The sequence below is a fragment of the Odocoileus virginianus genome, chromosome 17 (genome assembly GCF_023699985.2).
Source record: "Odocoileus virginianus isolate 20LAN1187 ecotype Illinois chromosome 17, Ovbor_1.2, whole genome shotgun sequence".
In the NCBI taxonomy this organism is placed as follows: Eukaryota; Metazoa; Chordata; class Mammalia; order Artiodactyla; family Cervidae; genus Odocoileus; species Odocoileus virginianus.
This window is the reverse complement of record NC_069690.1, coordinates 18357146-18369655: the sequence shown is the minus strand read 5'-3', so window position 1 is coordinate 18369655 and position 12510 is coordinate 18357146.

Below are 12510 nucleotides of genomic sequence, written 5' to 3'. Positions count from 1 at the left end.
GATTGCTTTGCATTCAACATTTAACGTGAAGAAAATCTTGGAAGACATGATGTGAGGGGAAGCAAAAAACACCTTCGCAGAAGAATTCATGCTTAAGCTCAGTCTTCATAGAGGAAAGAATGTTTTTTTCAGGTGAATAAGAGAGGCAAGAAGAGCATGCCAGATAGGAGGAGACATATGAACAAGGACATATGGCACGAACAGGTTAGGTTGCTGAGGACGGTGAGGAATCTAATTGGAAGGGACAAGGGTACCAGATAACAGCATGAACAGGGCAGGAGGGAGGTCAGCAGCGGGGATAAGAAAACCCACATTTGTTTAGGAATGGGAGCAGGTGAGACTGGTGATTCAAGAGGCCTGCTTTGGTCCAGGGGCAGAAATGAACAGGCATAGCGGTCTCAGGCTCAGCCAGCCTCAAGGTTATGAGCCCTTGTCAGTTTCAGAGGTCTAATGAAGCTTCTCTTGTGCATTCATTGCTCAAAGCTGAACGAGAACAGCGTACCTCCCCAGATGTCAATGAGAAAGGATCCACTCTCTCCACAGATGCTGTGTCTCCATGGTATTGACAGCCATTGGTAGCAGTTAGGAGGTAGAAATAGAGATTCTGATGGTTTGGAGAAACGTGATCTTGATGGCACTAGTGGTGAAGACCCTGCCTGCCAATGCAGGAGACATAAGAGATGTGGGTTCTATCCCTAGGTTGGGAAGATCTTCTGGAGGAAGGCATGGCAACCCACTCCAGTATTCTTGCCTGGAGAGTCCCGATGGACAGGGAAGCCTGGTGGGCTACAGTCCATGGGGTCGCCAAGAGTTGGACACAACTGAAACGACTGAGCACGACCTTGAATGAAGCTAAGTGCCTTCTCAAGAGCATGCCCCTCCTTTGAGGCCCGCTGCTATCCCTGTAGACCCCTGGACTCAGACTGGGTGTTTATGGAATTAAAGGCCTTGATACTCTATCAGTGAGTTCCAGAGGCAAAGATCATGACTTCAATGCATGCAACAAATGTCTGTGAAGCCGCTACACTGTGCAAGGCATTGTGCTAGGTGTTGGTAAAAGTGAAAGTCACTCAATTGTCCCACTCTTAGCAACCCATGGACTGTAGCCTGACAGGCTCCTCTGTCCATGGAATTCTCCAGACCAGAGTACTGGATTGGGTAGCCATTCCCTTCTCCAGGGGATCTTCCCAACCCAGGGATCCAGCCCAGGCCTCCCGCATTGCAGGTGGATTGTTTACCATCTGAGTCACCAGGGAAGCTATAATTTCCTTACCGGGTGCCGGTGGGTACTGTTGTGCTGGGGTCCAGCCTCGGCAGGATCCAGGGGATACCCTCGGGATGAACGGCATTGGCGAGAGAGAGAGAGGACACGTGAGACCAGCCTTGATACGGCCGAGTCTGCGAGGGAGAAAGAGAGAGAGAGTGACCAGACGGCGGGTGCAGCAGTCTGGCAGGGTCTGGCCATGCTTTATTTTTTACCATAGCTTTTATACCCTAAGTTAGTACATTTCTGAGGGAAGGATAGTTTAATATTACATCAGCCTGTCCTTCATGAAACCAGGGTGTTTTCTGCATACTTCTTTATTTATGAGGGTCTTGTACATTATCTTCTTGCCTTGGGGCCTGTTAACATTTTATGGAAGTCAGGTGAATGTAAACCTATTTTCTGTTTCTGTGGTGATCTTAACAGAAAAGTTACAGTCTCACAGGGCAACAGTACAGCATGTCACAACAGAAGTATAACCTTGTTAACATAAAAATTAATTCTTCTGCAGAAGTTGTCAGTTGAGTTTATCTAAGACGTTTACCCGACACTGACTCTGCAACTTTGGTGAGGCAGCCTCTGCCTAGCACTCCTGGGTGACAATTAACAACTGTCTCATTGGTACCACACTAGGGCTAAGCTCTTATTTTTCTAGATCTATAACTATATTAACAATGGTTTCCATAACACAACCTTAGCACATTAAGAGCAAAAACACAGCAAGCAAATGTTAACCCAATAACCACTTTTAGAATAATTTTTCTTATGTTTTCTAAGGTGAGCCCCGGGGGCAGCTTCTTGGAATCCCTGAAAAACCTGATCGCCTTGTTTAGGGCCTTAATCTGGATCCCAATCACATTTTCTTACTTACTTAATTCATTGGTTTAACAAACTTTGAGCACCTTTTATATATCAAAAGTTCCATCTCATTCTGTCAAGGTTGGGTTATGGGTGGTTTAATTTCTCCTTATTGATCTGTATGGTTTCTGGAGACGTATGCAGAGATTTCATTTTGGGCACCTGTGACTATCCACAGGAATCTAGTTTTTAATCAAACTAAATAAGTTTTTTCCCCTATAAGTTTCCTGTTTGTAGACATTAGCCCACATTTACAAACACATGTAACATTTTCTGGCTTAGAAATGGTTAATCACTTTGAAAATATGTTTTTCTGACATTTGCACCTTCCTGTTACCCTGAATCTTTAAAATTCTTGAATTGAAGTGATAAGATTTGCCAAGGGGGCAACCTGTCTTTCAAGGCTCAACCTCCAACCTTTAGGCATGTATGTAAATAAACATTATCATCTGTTTCTTCATCTTAGCTATGCTGTTGATTTCATCTTTCTGGTCTGGGCCCCTGTAAATAATTGGCTGTGTTAGAAACCACTGCTTGAGGAGCTTGGAACTTTGATATACTGCTGGTGGGTATGTCAAACATTGCAGCTGTTTTGGAAAACAGTTCAGAAGTTTTCCAGTATGTTAAACGTGGAGTTATCATATGACTCAGTGATTCTACTCCTGTGTATATACCCAAGGGAAATGACATCAGTTCAGCTCAGTCGTGTCCGACTCTTTGCGACCCCATGTATCGCAGCACGCCAGGCCTCCCTGTCCGTCACCAACTCTCGGAGTTTACTCAAACTCATGCCCATCGAGTCGGTGATGCCATCCAGCCATCTCATCCTCTGTCGTCCCCTTCTCCTCCTGCCCCCAATCCCTTCCAGCATCAGGGTCTTTTCCATTGAGTCAACTCTTCACATCAGGTAGCCAAAGTATTGGGGTTTCAGCTTCAACATCAGTCCTTCCAATGAACACCCAGGACTGATCTCCTTTTAGGATGGACTGGTTGGATCTCCTTGCAGTCCAAGGGACTCTCAAGAGTCTTCTCCAACACCACAGTTCAAAAGCATCAATTTTTCAGCACTCGGCTTTCTTCACAGTCCAACTCTCACATCTATACCTGACCACTGGAAAAACCGTAGCCTTGACCAGAAAGACCTTTGTTGGCAAAGTGATGTCTCTGCTTTTTAATATGCTGTGTAGGTGGGTCATAACTTTCCTTCCAAGGAGTAAGTGTCTTTTAATTTCATGGCTGCAATCACCATCCGCTGTGATTGTGCAGCCCCCAAAAATAAAGTCTGACACTGTTTCTACTGTCTCCCCATCTATTTCCCATGAGGTGATGGGACCAGATGCCATGATCTTAGTTTTCTGAATGTTAAGCTTTAAGCCAATTTTTTCACTCTCCTCTTTCACTTTCATCAAGAGGGGCTTTTCAGTTCCTCTTCACTCTCTGCCATAAGGGTGGTGTCATCTGCATTTCTGAGGTTATTGATATTTCTCCCGGCAATCTTGATTCCAGTTTGTGCTTATTCCAGCCCAGTATTTCTCATGATGTACTCTGCATGTAAGTTAAATAAGCAGGGTGACAATATACAGCCTTGACACATTTCTTTTCCCATATGATATATATCCACACAAAACACTTGTACGTGAATGTTCATGGTTTTATTCATAATAGCAAAAAGAAAAGCAAACAACCCAAATATACATCAACTGATGAATAGATAAAAAAATGTAGTATAGTCATACAATAGTAATAAAAAGGAATGAAGCCCGGATACACCCTGCAACATAGGTGAACCTTGCTACCACTATGCTAAATGAAAGAAGCTAGTCACAAAATGCAAAGTTATATGATTCCATTTATGTGAAAAGTCCATAATAGGCAAATCTGTGGAGACATAAAGTAGATTAACTTAGAGGCTTGGGACGTGGCTGTTGGGAGGAGCAAGAGTGGCTGCTAATTGGTACGGGGTTTCTTTATGGAGTAATGGAAATATTTTAAAATTAGATCATGATTGTATAACTCTGTATGTCAGAAACCACTGAATTGTGTACTTTGAATGAGTGAATTGTGTGGTATGTGAATTACATCTCAATAAAACTAAAAAGAAAACGAAATTAGATGCCAGGAGAAAACTGAATAAATCCCAGTGCATCTGGAAGGTACCACCCAGTGTATCATTAATTTCTAGACGATACCCTCCTTGATACCTTACACTAGTAAAGTAATGCTTAAAATTCTCCAAGCCAGTCTTCAGCAATGAAGTGAACCGTGAACTTCCAGATGTTCAAGCTGGTTTTAGAAAAGGCAGAGGAACCAGAGATCAAATTGCCAACATCTGCTGGATCATCGAAAAAGCAAGAGAGTTCCAGAAAAACATCTATTTCTGTTTTATTGACTATGCCAAAGCCTTCGACTGTGTGGATCACAATAAACTGGAAAATGCTGAAAGAGATGGGAATACCAGACCACCTGACCTGCCTCTTGAGAAACCTGTATGCAGGTCAGGAAGCAAGTTAGAACTGGACATGGAACAACAGACTGGTTCCAAATAGGAGAAGGAGTGTGTCACGGCTGTATATTGTCACCCTGCTTATTTAACTTATATGCAGAGTACATCATGAGAAATGCTGGGCTAGAAGAAGCACAAGCTGGAATCAAGATTGCTGGGAGAGATATCAATAACCTCAGATATGCAGATGACACCACCCTTACAGCAGAAAGTGAAGAAGAATTAAAAAGCCTCTTGATGAAAGTGAAAGAGGAGAGTGAAAAAATTGGCTTAAAACTTAACATTCAGAAAACAAGATCATGGCATCTGGTCCTATCACTTCATGGGAAATAGATGGGGAAACAGTGGAAACAGTGGCTGCCTTTATTTTTCTGGGCTCCAAAATCACTGCAGATGGTGATTGCAGCCATGAAATTAAAAGACACTTACTCCTTGGAAGGGAAGTCATGACCAAACTAGACAGCATATTAAAAAGCAGAGACATCACTTTGCCAACAAAGGTGTTTCTGGTCAAGGCTACGGTTTTTCCAGTGGTCAGGTATGGATGTGAGAGTTGGACTGTGAAGAAAGCCGAGTGCTGAAAAATTGATGCTTTTGAACTGTGGTGTTGGAGAAGAGGTTCCAGGAGATCCTGGAATCCTGGGTGTTCATTGGAAGGACTGATGTTGAAGCTGAAACTCCAATACTTTGGCCACCTTATGTGAAGAGTTGACTCAATGGAAAAGACCCTGATGCTGGGAGGGATTGGGAGCAGGAGGAGAAGGGGACGACAGAGGATGAGATGGCTGGATGACATCACCGACTCAATGGACATGTGTTTGGGTGGACTCCTGGAGTTGTTGATGGACAGGGAGGCCTGGCGTGCTGCGGTTCATGGGGTCGCAAAGAGTCGGACACGACTGAGTGACTGAACTGAACCGACCCTCCTTGATGAGCTCCTTTTGAAGGAAACAATTGTTTTCTCTTTCCACTGGTGTCCAAAGCTGAATTTTTCTGCTGGGAACAAGGGCCAGTCCTCATGCTTTCTGCATTCAACTGTGCTCAGTTTATAATCCTGTGAAATGGTTCTCCCCTTTCTTCAGAGAGAAACAAGCTTACAGAGGCTAAGACATCTGTCCAGGGTCACATCTCAAGAACTCAACGTCTTCCAGTTGGGCCCTTTCTAGAGACTGAAGGTTACTCTTCCAAAGGCTCTGAGGTGATAACCTATCTACATTGTTATATTTAAAAACTTTATAAAAAATTCTCATCCCCTCTCAGAAGTCTAAGAGATACACAAAGACTTTTGAGGAAATGAAATGACTTTGGATTACAAAAAGTTTAACTGAGTTTCCCAGCTGGAATGCCCTAGGCTTGTCACCTCTACTTGAAGCAACCTCAACCCGTTATCCCACCATGCCATACTTACAGTGTCCCTTTCTACATATGCCAGGGAATGAAAAAGATCGGGGAGTGCTGAGGTCTTGTCCTTGGCATCTTCTGTGCCTGAAAGAACTGACCTGAGGTATCTGTGATGTGTATATGGCTACCACAGCCCAGAAGACGTCTGATCTTGTTAAAAGATGGACTAATAGCTATGTGACTTTGGGAAAGTCACTCAGTGTTACTCAGCCACACTTTTCTCATTTGTATAATGGAGACAAAAGTAATAGCTTTCTCCCGATGTTGTTCTGAGGATTCAGTGAGATACTGCGTCTAACATTCTTAACCTGGAGCCTGGTACACGGCTAACAATAAATGTAGCTGCTGTGATTGTTAATTGCATGGGGGCTCTTTGCTCTGGAGGTTGTCTGGCGCCAATTTGATTTCTCACTGTACATTATTTCCTGGGCTTCCCAGGTGGCACTAGTGGTGAAGAACCTGCCCGCCAATGCAGAAGATGTAAGAGACACGGGTTCGATCCCTGGGTTGAGAAGATCCCCTGGAGAAGGGCATGGCAGCTCACTCCAGTATTCTTGCCTGGAGAATCCCATGGACAGAGGAGCCTGGTGAACTAGGGTCACAGAGTCAGACACAACTGAAGCAACTTAGCACACACATACATTATTTCACTGATTAGGGAAAGCAAACTCATTTTAACTTCCTAAAAACTTCTCTCATAACAGAAAAGAAATCTGAGGACAGAGAAGGAGTCATCTTTTCCTGTCACATGTGGGGGCTGGCATGTCAAGGCATATTTCAGAAGTGACCAAGGCTTCTGTTTGCACGAAGATCCTCAAGCCCTTCTGGGAAGCATGAAGACAAGTTGAAACACAGGTCTGGCTGTGGGCTGAGATGCTGAAGCAAGGAAAAGGGCAAAGCCACCTCTTGAAAACCTGAAGGATTATCTTTCCATGTTTTTCTTATCTATTGCTGGGTAACAAGTTGCGTCAAAATTTAGTGACTCAGAATGGCAATGACTTATTATTTCTCATTATTCTGTCTGTCAGGAATCCAGGCAGGGCTTGGTTGGGTGGTGGCAAGTAATGGCAGCTGGGTCACTCTGTGCTGTGTTCAGATGGTGGCTGGGCTGAGCTGAAAGCTTTGGGAAGATTTCACTTACATATCTGGCATCCTGGTCTTCCAGGGTTGCTTCTCTCTCTCCACATGAAATGTCATTCAGAAGATCATGCATTTCTTTACTGTGTGGTGGCTGCCTTCCTCAGAGAACATGAGAATGTCACTTTTTTCATGTCCTCAAAGTCTGGACTGGAGTGACACTTCTGATGTCACTGGAGTGACACCATTCTGATGGTTAGAGCAAGTCACAGGCTAGCCCTGATTCAAGGAAAGAGGAACTAGACTCTACGTCTTTTTCTTTTTTTTTTTTTTGGCTTTTTTAAAAAATTAAAAATAGAGCTATCATGTGATCCAGCAACCCCGCTTCTGGGTATGTATCCAAAGGAACTGAAATCAGAATATGGCAGAGATATCTGTACTCTCTTGTTCACTGCAGCATTATTCGCAATAGGCAAGATATGGAATTGACTGAAGTGTCTTGTCAATGGATGAATAGATAAAGAAGACGTGACGTATATAAATATACAATGGAATATTATTCAGCCATGGGAAAGAAAGAAATCCTGCCATTTGCAACAGCATGTGTGGACCTTGAGGGCATTATGCTAAGTGAACTAAGACAGAGAAGGACAAATAACTATATATGATATCACTTAACCTGAGGAATCTAAAAAAGCTGAATTCATAAAGATAGTAGAGTGGTGGTTACCAGGGGCTGGGGTGTGGGATAAAAGGGGGGATAAACGTTACAAAGTTTCAATTATAAGATAAATATGTCCTGTGGGGATGTATAGAACAGACTTTGGACTCTGTGGGAGAAGGCGAGGGTGGGATGTTTCAAGAGAACAGCATCGAAACATGTATATTATCTAGGGTGAAACAGATCACCAGCCCAGGTTGGGTGCATGAGACAAGTGCTCAGACCTGGTGCACTGGGAAGACCCAGAGGGATCGGGTGGAGAGGGAGGTGGGAGGGGGGACCGGGATGGGGAATACATGTATATCCATGGCTGATTCATGTCAATGTATGACAAAAACCACTACAATATTGTAAAGTAATTAGCCTCCAACTAATAAAAAATTAAAAAAAAAAAAGTCCTGTGGGGTCTAGTGTATAGCATGGTGATTACAGCTAGTAATATCTTATTATAAACTTGAAAGTTTCAAGGAGAATATATCTTAAATGTTCTCGACCTAAAAAAAGAAGTGGTGATTTTATGAGGTGATGGAGTTGTTAATCATCAATGGCAGTAATCATTTTGCAACGTATAAGTGCATCAAGTCCACACACTGTACACCTTAAACTGTTACACAAGGTCATCATGTGTCAGTTACATCTCAATAAAGCTGGGGTAAAAAACCCCCTCTGGTCAGGAGAGGGCCTTCTCTCTGTGAGAGCAATGGGATAATGATGGGAGGAAGAAATGAGTGGCTGCAGATGTGAATGGGCTCACAGGAGTGAAGTTAAGGAGGGTGATGTGAACATGGCAGGAGAAAACCCCAGAGACACAGCCGGTCCTCTTCATGGGGAGCAGTGGTGGGGCATCAGCTGAAACCAAGGCCACTTGAGGTAGGCACAGAGTGGCTTTGGAAGCTGTCACACAAGATCCACGGTATGGTTGCCTGTGAGAGCATGTGGGCAGCCTGGAACCTGGCTGGAGGCAGGAGGACCATGTGAGGCGGGATGCCAGTGATGCCTACATATAGCCCTCTCTCAATGATTATCTCCCAACAGGGGAAGCACATACATTAGGTTATATGTTTTTTTTTGAGGGGAGGGTCACTTTCTCTTAGGGAAAAATTAGTTAACTGAGTGCATGGCTGAAGAAGTTAAAAATACATCATTTGTTACTTGGAACCAATTGCTTTGAATTTCACTAAGGCAACCTTCACAAAAGAAATAGCACCAAGGATGCTTGTGTATTCTCTTGAAAGGGTCCAAACATGGAATACTACTCAGCAATCAAAAGGAACTAACTATTGATACATAAACCAACTTGAATAAATCTCAATGGCATTAAGACAATAAGAGAAGCATAGTTTACATGTAACCAAGCTTACACAGGTTATGATTCCACTTATATGACAGTCTCAGAAAGACAAAACCACGATAATTGATGACAGATCAGTGGTTAGCAGAGGTTTGGTGGTGGGAGCGTGTATCTATCAAGGTAGTGTGAGGAAGATTTGGGGGTGAAAAGGCTGTTCTGTGTCCTGTTGTAGTGTGGTCACATGAATCTGTACATGTGCTGAAATTCATAGACCTGTACTTGCCCCCAGAAGTCAATTTCACTGCCTGGTTTTTCTTTAAATGGCCCAACCATCATTAATAGGATTTGGAGTCCTTTATGTCACAGCTTCCTCCGTGATCAAGGGAGGGTGATTTCCCAACTTATTCTCTGTCCTCAGGAACAAAACGAAGAAAGGCAAAACATTGCTGAAGACAGGGATTCTTGAAAATACCCTCCTTTTAGGTTTTGCAAGGAAAAGAAAAGAAGACAGAGGGCAAGATGGTAGAGGGGGAAAAAAGAGAGGGGAAGAGGATATCCTGGAATCACTTTTATGAATTATTATATTTTTAATACTTACTAGCTGCTAGGCAGTAAAGTTATAAGTGCCTTGCTTCAATTTTCTCTGAAAGGTACATAACTATTATTAGCCTCACTTTGCAGATGAAAGAATTAAGGCCCAGAGAAGTAAAACAACTTGCTCAGCGTCACACAGCAAGTGGACTGTAGGGCTGGGATTGAATTCAAAGCCAGTGCTCTTAATTCACATGTCTTTCATCCTACCTCCCAGGTCACATCATTTCAGCCCTGTATCTTTGAGTTCCTTTATCCCTGGGCTTAAGATTTATATCTTGCTTCCTCTTCTCTTGACCCTCAAGGATTTGGTCTTGGATGTTCTCTCCGTGTTCTCTTCCATCTCCCGCTTTTGCCAAGAGATCCTTCCTGGACCAGCCTCTCAGCAGACCCTGGTGCGACTTGGAAGGGTTAACAGATTTCCATCAGCTCAGAGACCCTTATATTTTGGGGGGTTATAATATATGACATTCAATTCTCGTTATCCAGTTGCTAGTGTAATTAATGTATTCTGACATGGCCATTGCTGACAAGAATCTCACTATATTGTGGGCCAAACCATGTGCCCTACAACTTAACAATGACCCTAAACGGCCCTTCTGATCTAGCTTCTTCCTGGCTCTGGCCCCCTCTCCCAAGCCCCGCTCCCCACTCCTGCTCCGCAGCAGCTGCATCCTGTCACCTGCCCCGCTGGGCCCTGTGGTTTGGGCGCCAGTCCCAGCTTTGCTTCTGTCACCCTGCCTTCTCTGCCCTCCCCTCAGTCCATCTGCCAGACTCCTTACCCTTCTTGCAAGGCTCCTCTACAAAATCTTTCTTGACCTCTGTCCACAGGCAGCTCCGATCTCTCCCTAAGAATTCTACCATCTCTAGAACGTTTCTCATAGTTACTCATTATCTACCCTTTCTGCATGTGTTTCGTGGGTACTTGATATGGAGGTAGGTGCTTGGTGTATGTTATCTCGAATTCTGGCAGCCACCACGAGAGGAAGTATTCATGTTTCCATTGACTGATGAGGAGGGAGAGAAGGACTCCCTGATGAGCTCAGGGGAGAGAAGGACTGGCCCAGGCTCTCACAGACACTAATGGTAGAACCAGGATTGATGCTGGGTTTGTATGACTCCAACACTCAGTCAAGTTTTGCCGATTGAATGGGATTTCTCAGCCAGGTGGTGGCTGCTACAGGGGATGGTGGCTGTGTGTTCTCAACAGTCGCCTGATGGAAGGGGCTTGGCATAGCAGTCTGGTTGGAAGGGGAGCAGCTAAAAGATAGTCTGATGCTGCCCAAAGGCAGCAATCATACTGCTTTTTATGGATTGTGTGTTTATGGAAGGGATCTTTAGAATGGCTTAATAGAAATTATGGGGGGGCTGAAACCCCTTCATAAGCACTGTGGATGGAGTCAAGGAAAAGTTGAGGGTAGAGGATTGGGTCAGAGAAACAGAGGCAGAAATGCAGCTGGGGGGAGGCATGTGTTTGTATCAGGATGATCAACCATCCTACTTCATTCACACTGAGTCAGACCCAAGACGCATTTCATAGAAAGTGAATGGTGCCATCCATTCCCTAGAGGACTCTCCATTCCAAAAGAGATGTGTAAAAGAAGAAATTCTGTGGGTGTTAATAATAAACAGTCATTTAGAAAGTTCTTATTGAACAGCATTCCCATGCTTCTGAGAAAGCTGTGGCAATTATTACTTTCTTTTTTTTTCTAAGAACAGGAAAAAAAATTAGCTGGGAAAAGCAAGAAACAATTGCTGTTGTTAACAATAAAATCACGACATTTGAATATAAAATTTTCAACTTTTTCAAAGAGCTATCCTATACCATTATCTCATTTAGTTCTCACTTCCATTAAGTAAGGAGAGCCTCTTACTCCTAACCCACAGGAAAAAAACAAAAGCTCTCAGTGATGGATCAGAACCTGATGGGGCCCTCCATTGCTCATCATCAAAATTAGAACTTACTCGGTGAGCTGTTGTGGGTACAGAGAGAGAGGAATTAGGTCCTTGCTGTTTGGAAGTGAATTGAACCTTGGGTCCTGGTAGACAGAAACCATCACTGTGAAAAGGCAGACAAGGTGTTTTGCCCTTTACTTTCCTTGTTGGTCATTTTGGATTTCTTTGGGTTGACGAAGATATACATTTGCAATGATCTTCAAATTACATCACCAATAGTACTAGGCAACATCCTTGTGTGCAAGGCAAAGTTCAGCATCCTCTGGACCGACCAGTCAGAGATGAATAATTTGCTCGTTGATCTTTGATCCCTGATACCTGCCAATCCAGGAGACACAGGAGAGTCTTGTTCGATCCCTACGTCGGGAAGATTCCCTAGAGGAGGAAATAGTAACCCACTCCAGTATTCTTGCCAGGATAACCCCATAGACAGAGGAGCCTAGCAGCCTATAGTCCCTGGGGTCGCAAAGAGTCGGACATGACTGAGCGACTGAGCGCACACACGCATGCACACCTGTTGCCTTCCTCTCTTCCTTTTCAGCTTGAATTAATGCTCCTTTCAGGGTAGCAATAGTTATGGATGCACAAGAAGTGTGATTTTATTAATATTATCTGTTTCTTGCATTCTTTTATCAAACATTAAGAAGTTTTTCTTAGGTCTAACACAAGTCCATACTGCTAACATAAGATTGTATCTCCTAGTTTTGTCTTCAGAAAAGTCAAAAGACACAATTTATGGAAAGTCCCAGCATGGAAAATATACTGGTCTTGTCCCTGTGGAAAGCTTTTGGCATCTAGAATACCCAAGTAACCAGAGCAGCCAGATCCTACCTCCAGTCAGGTGCTCT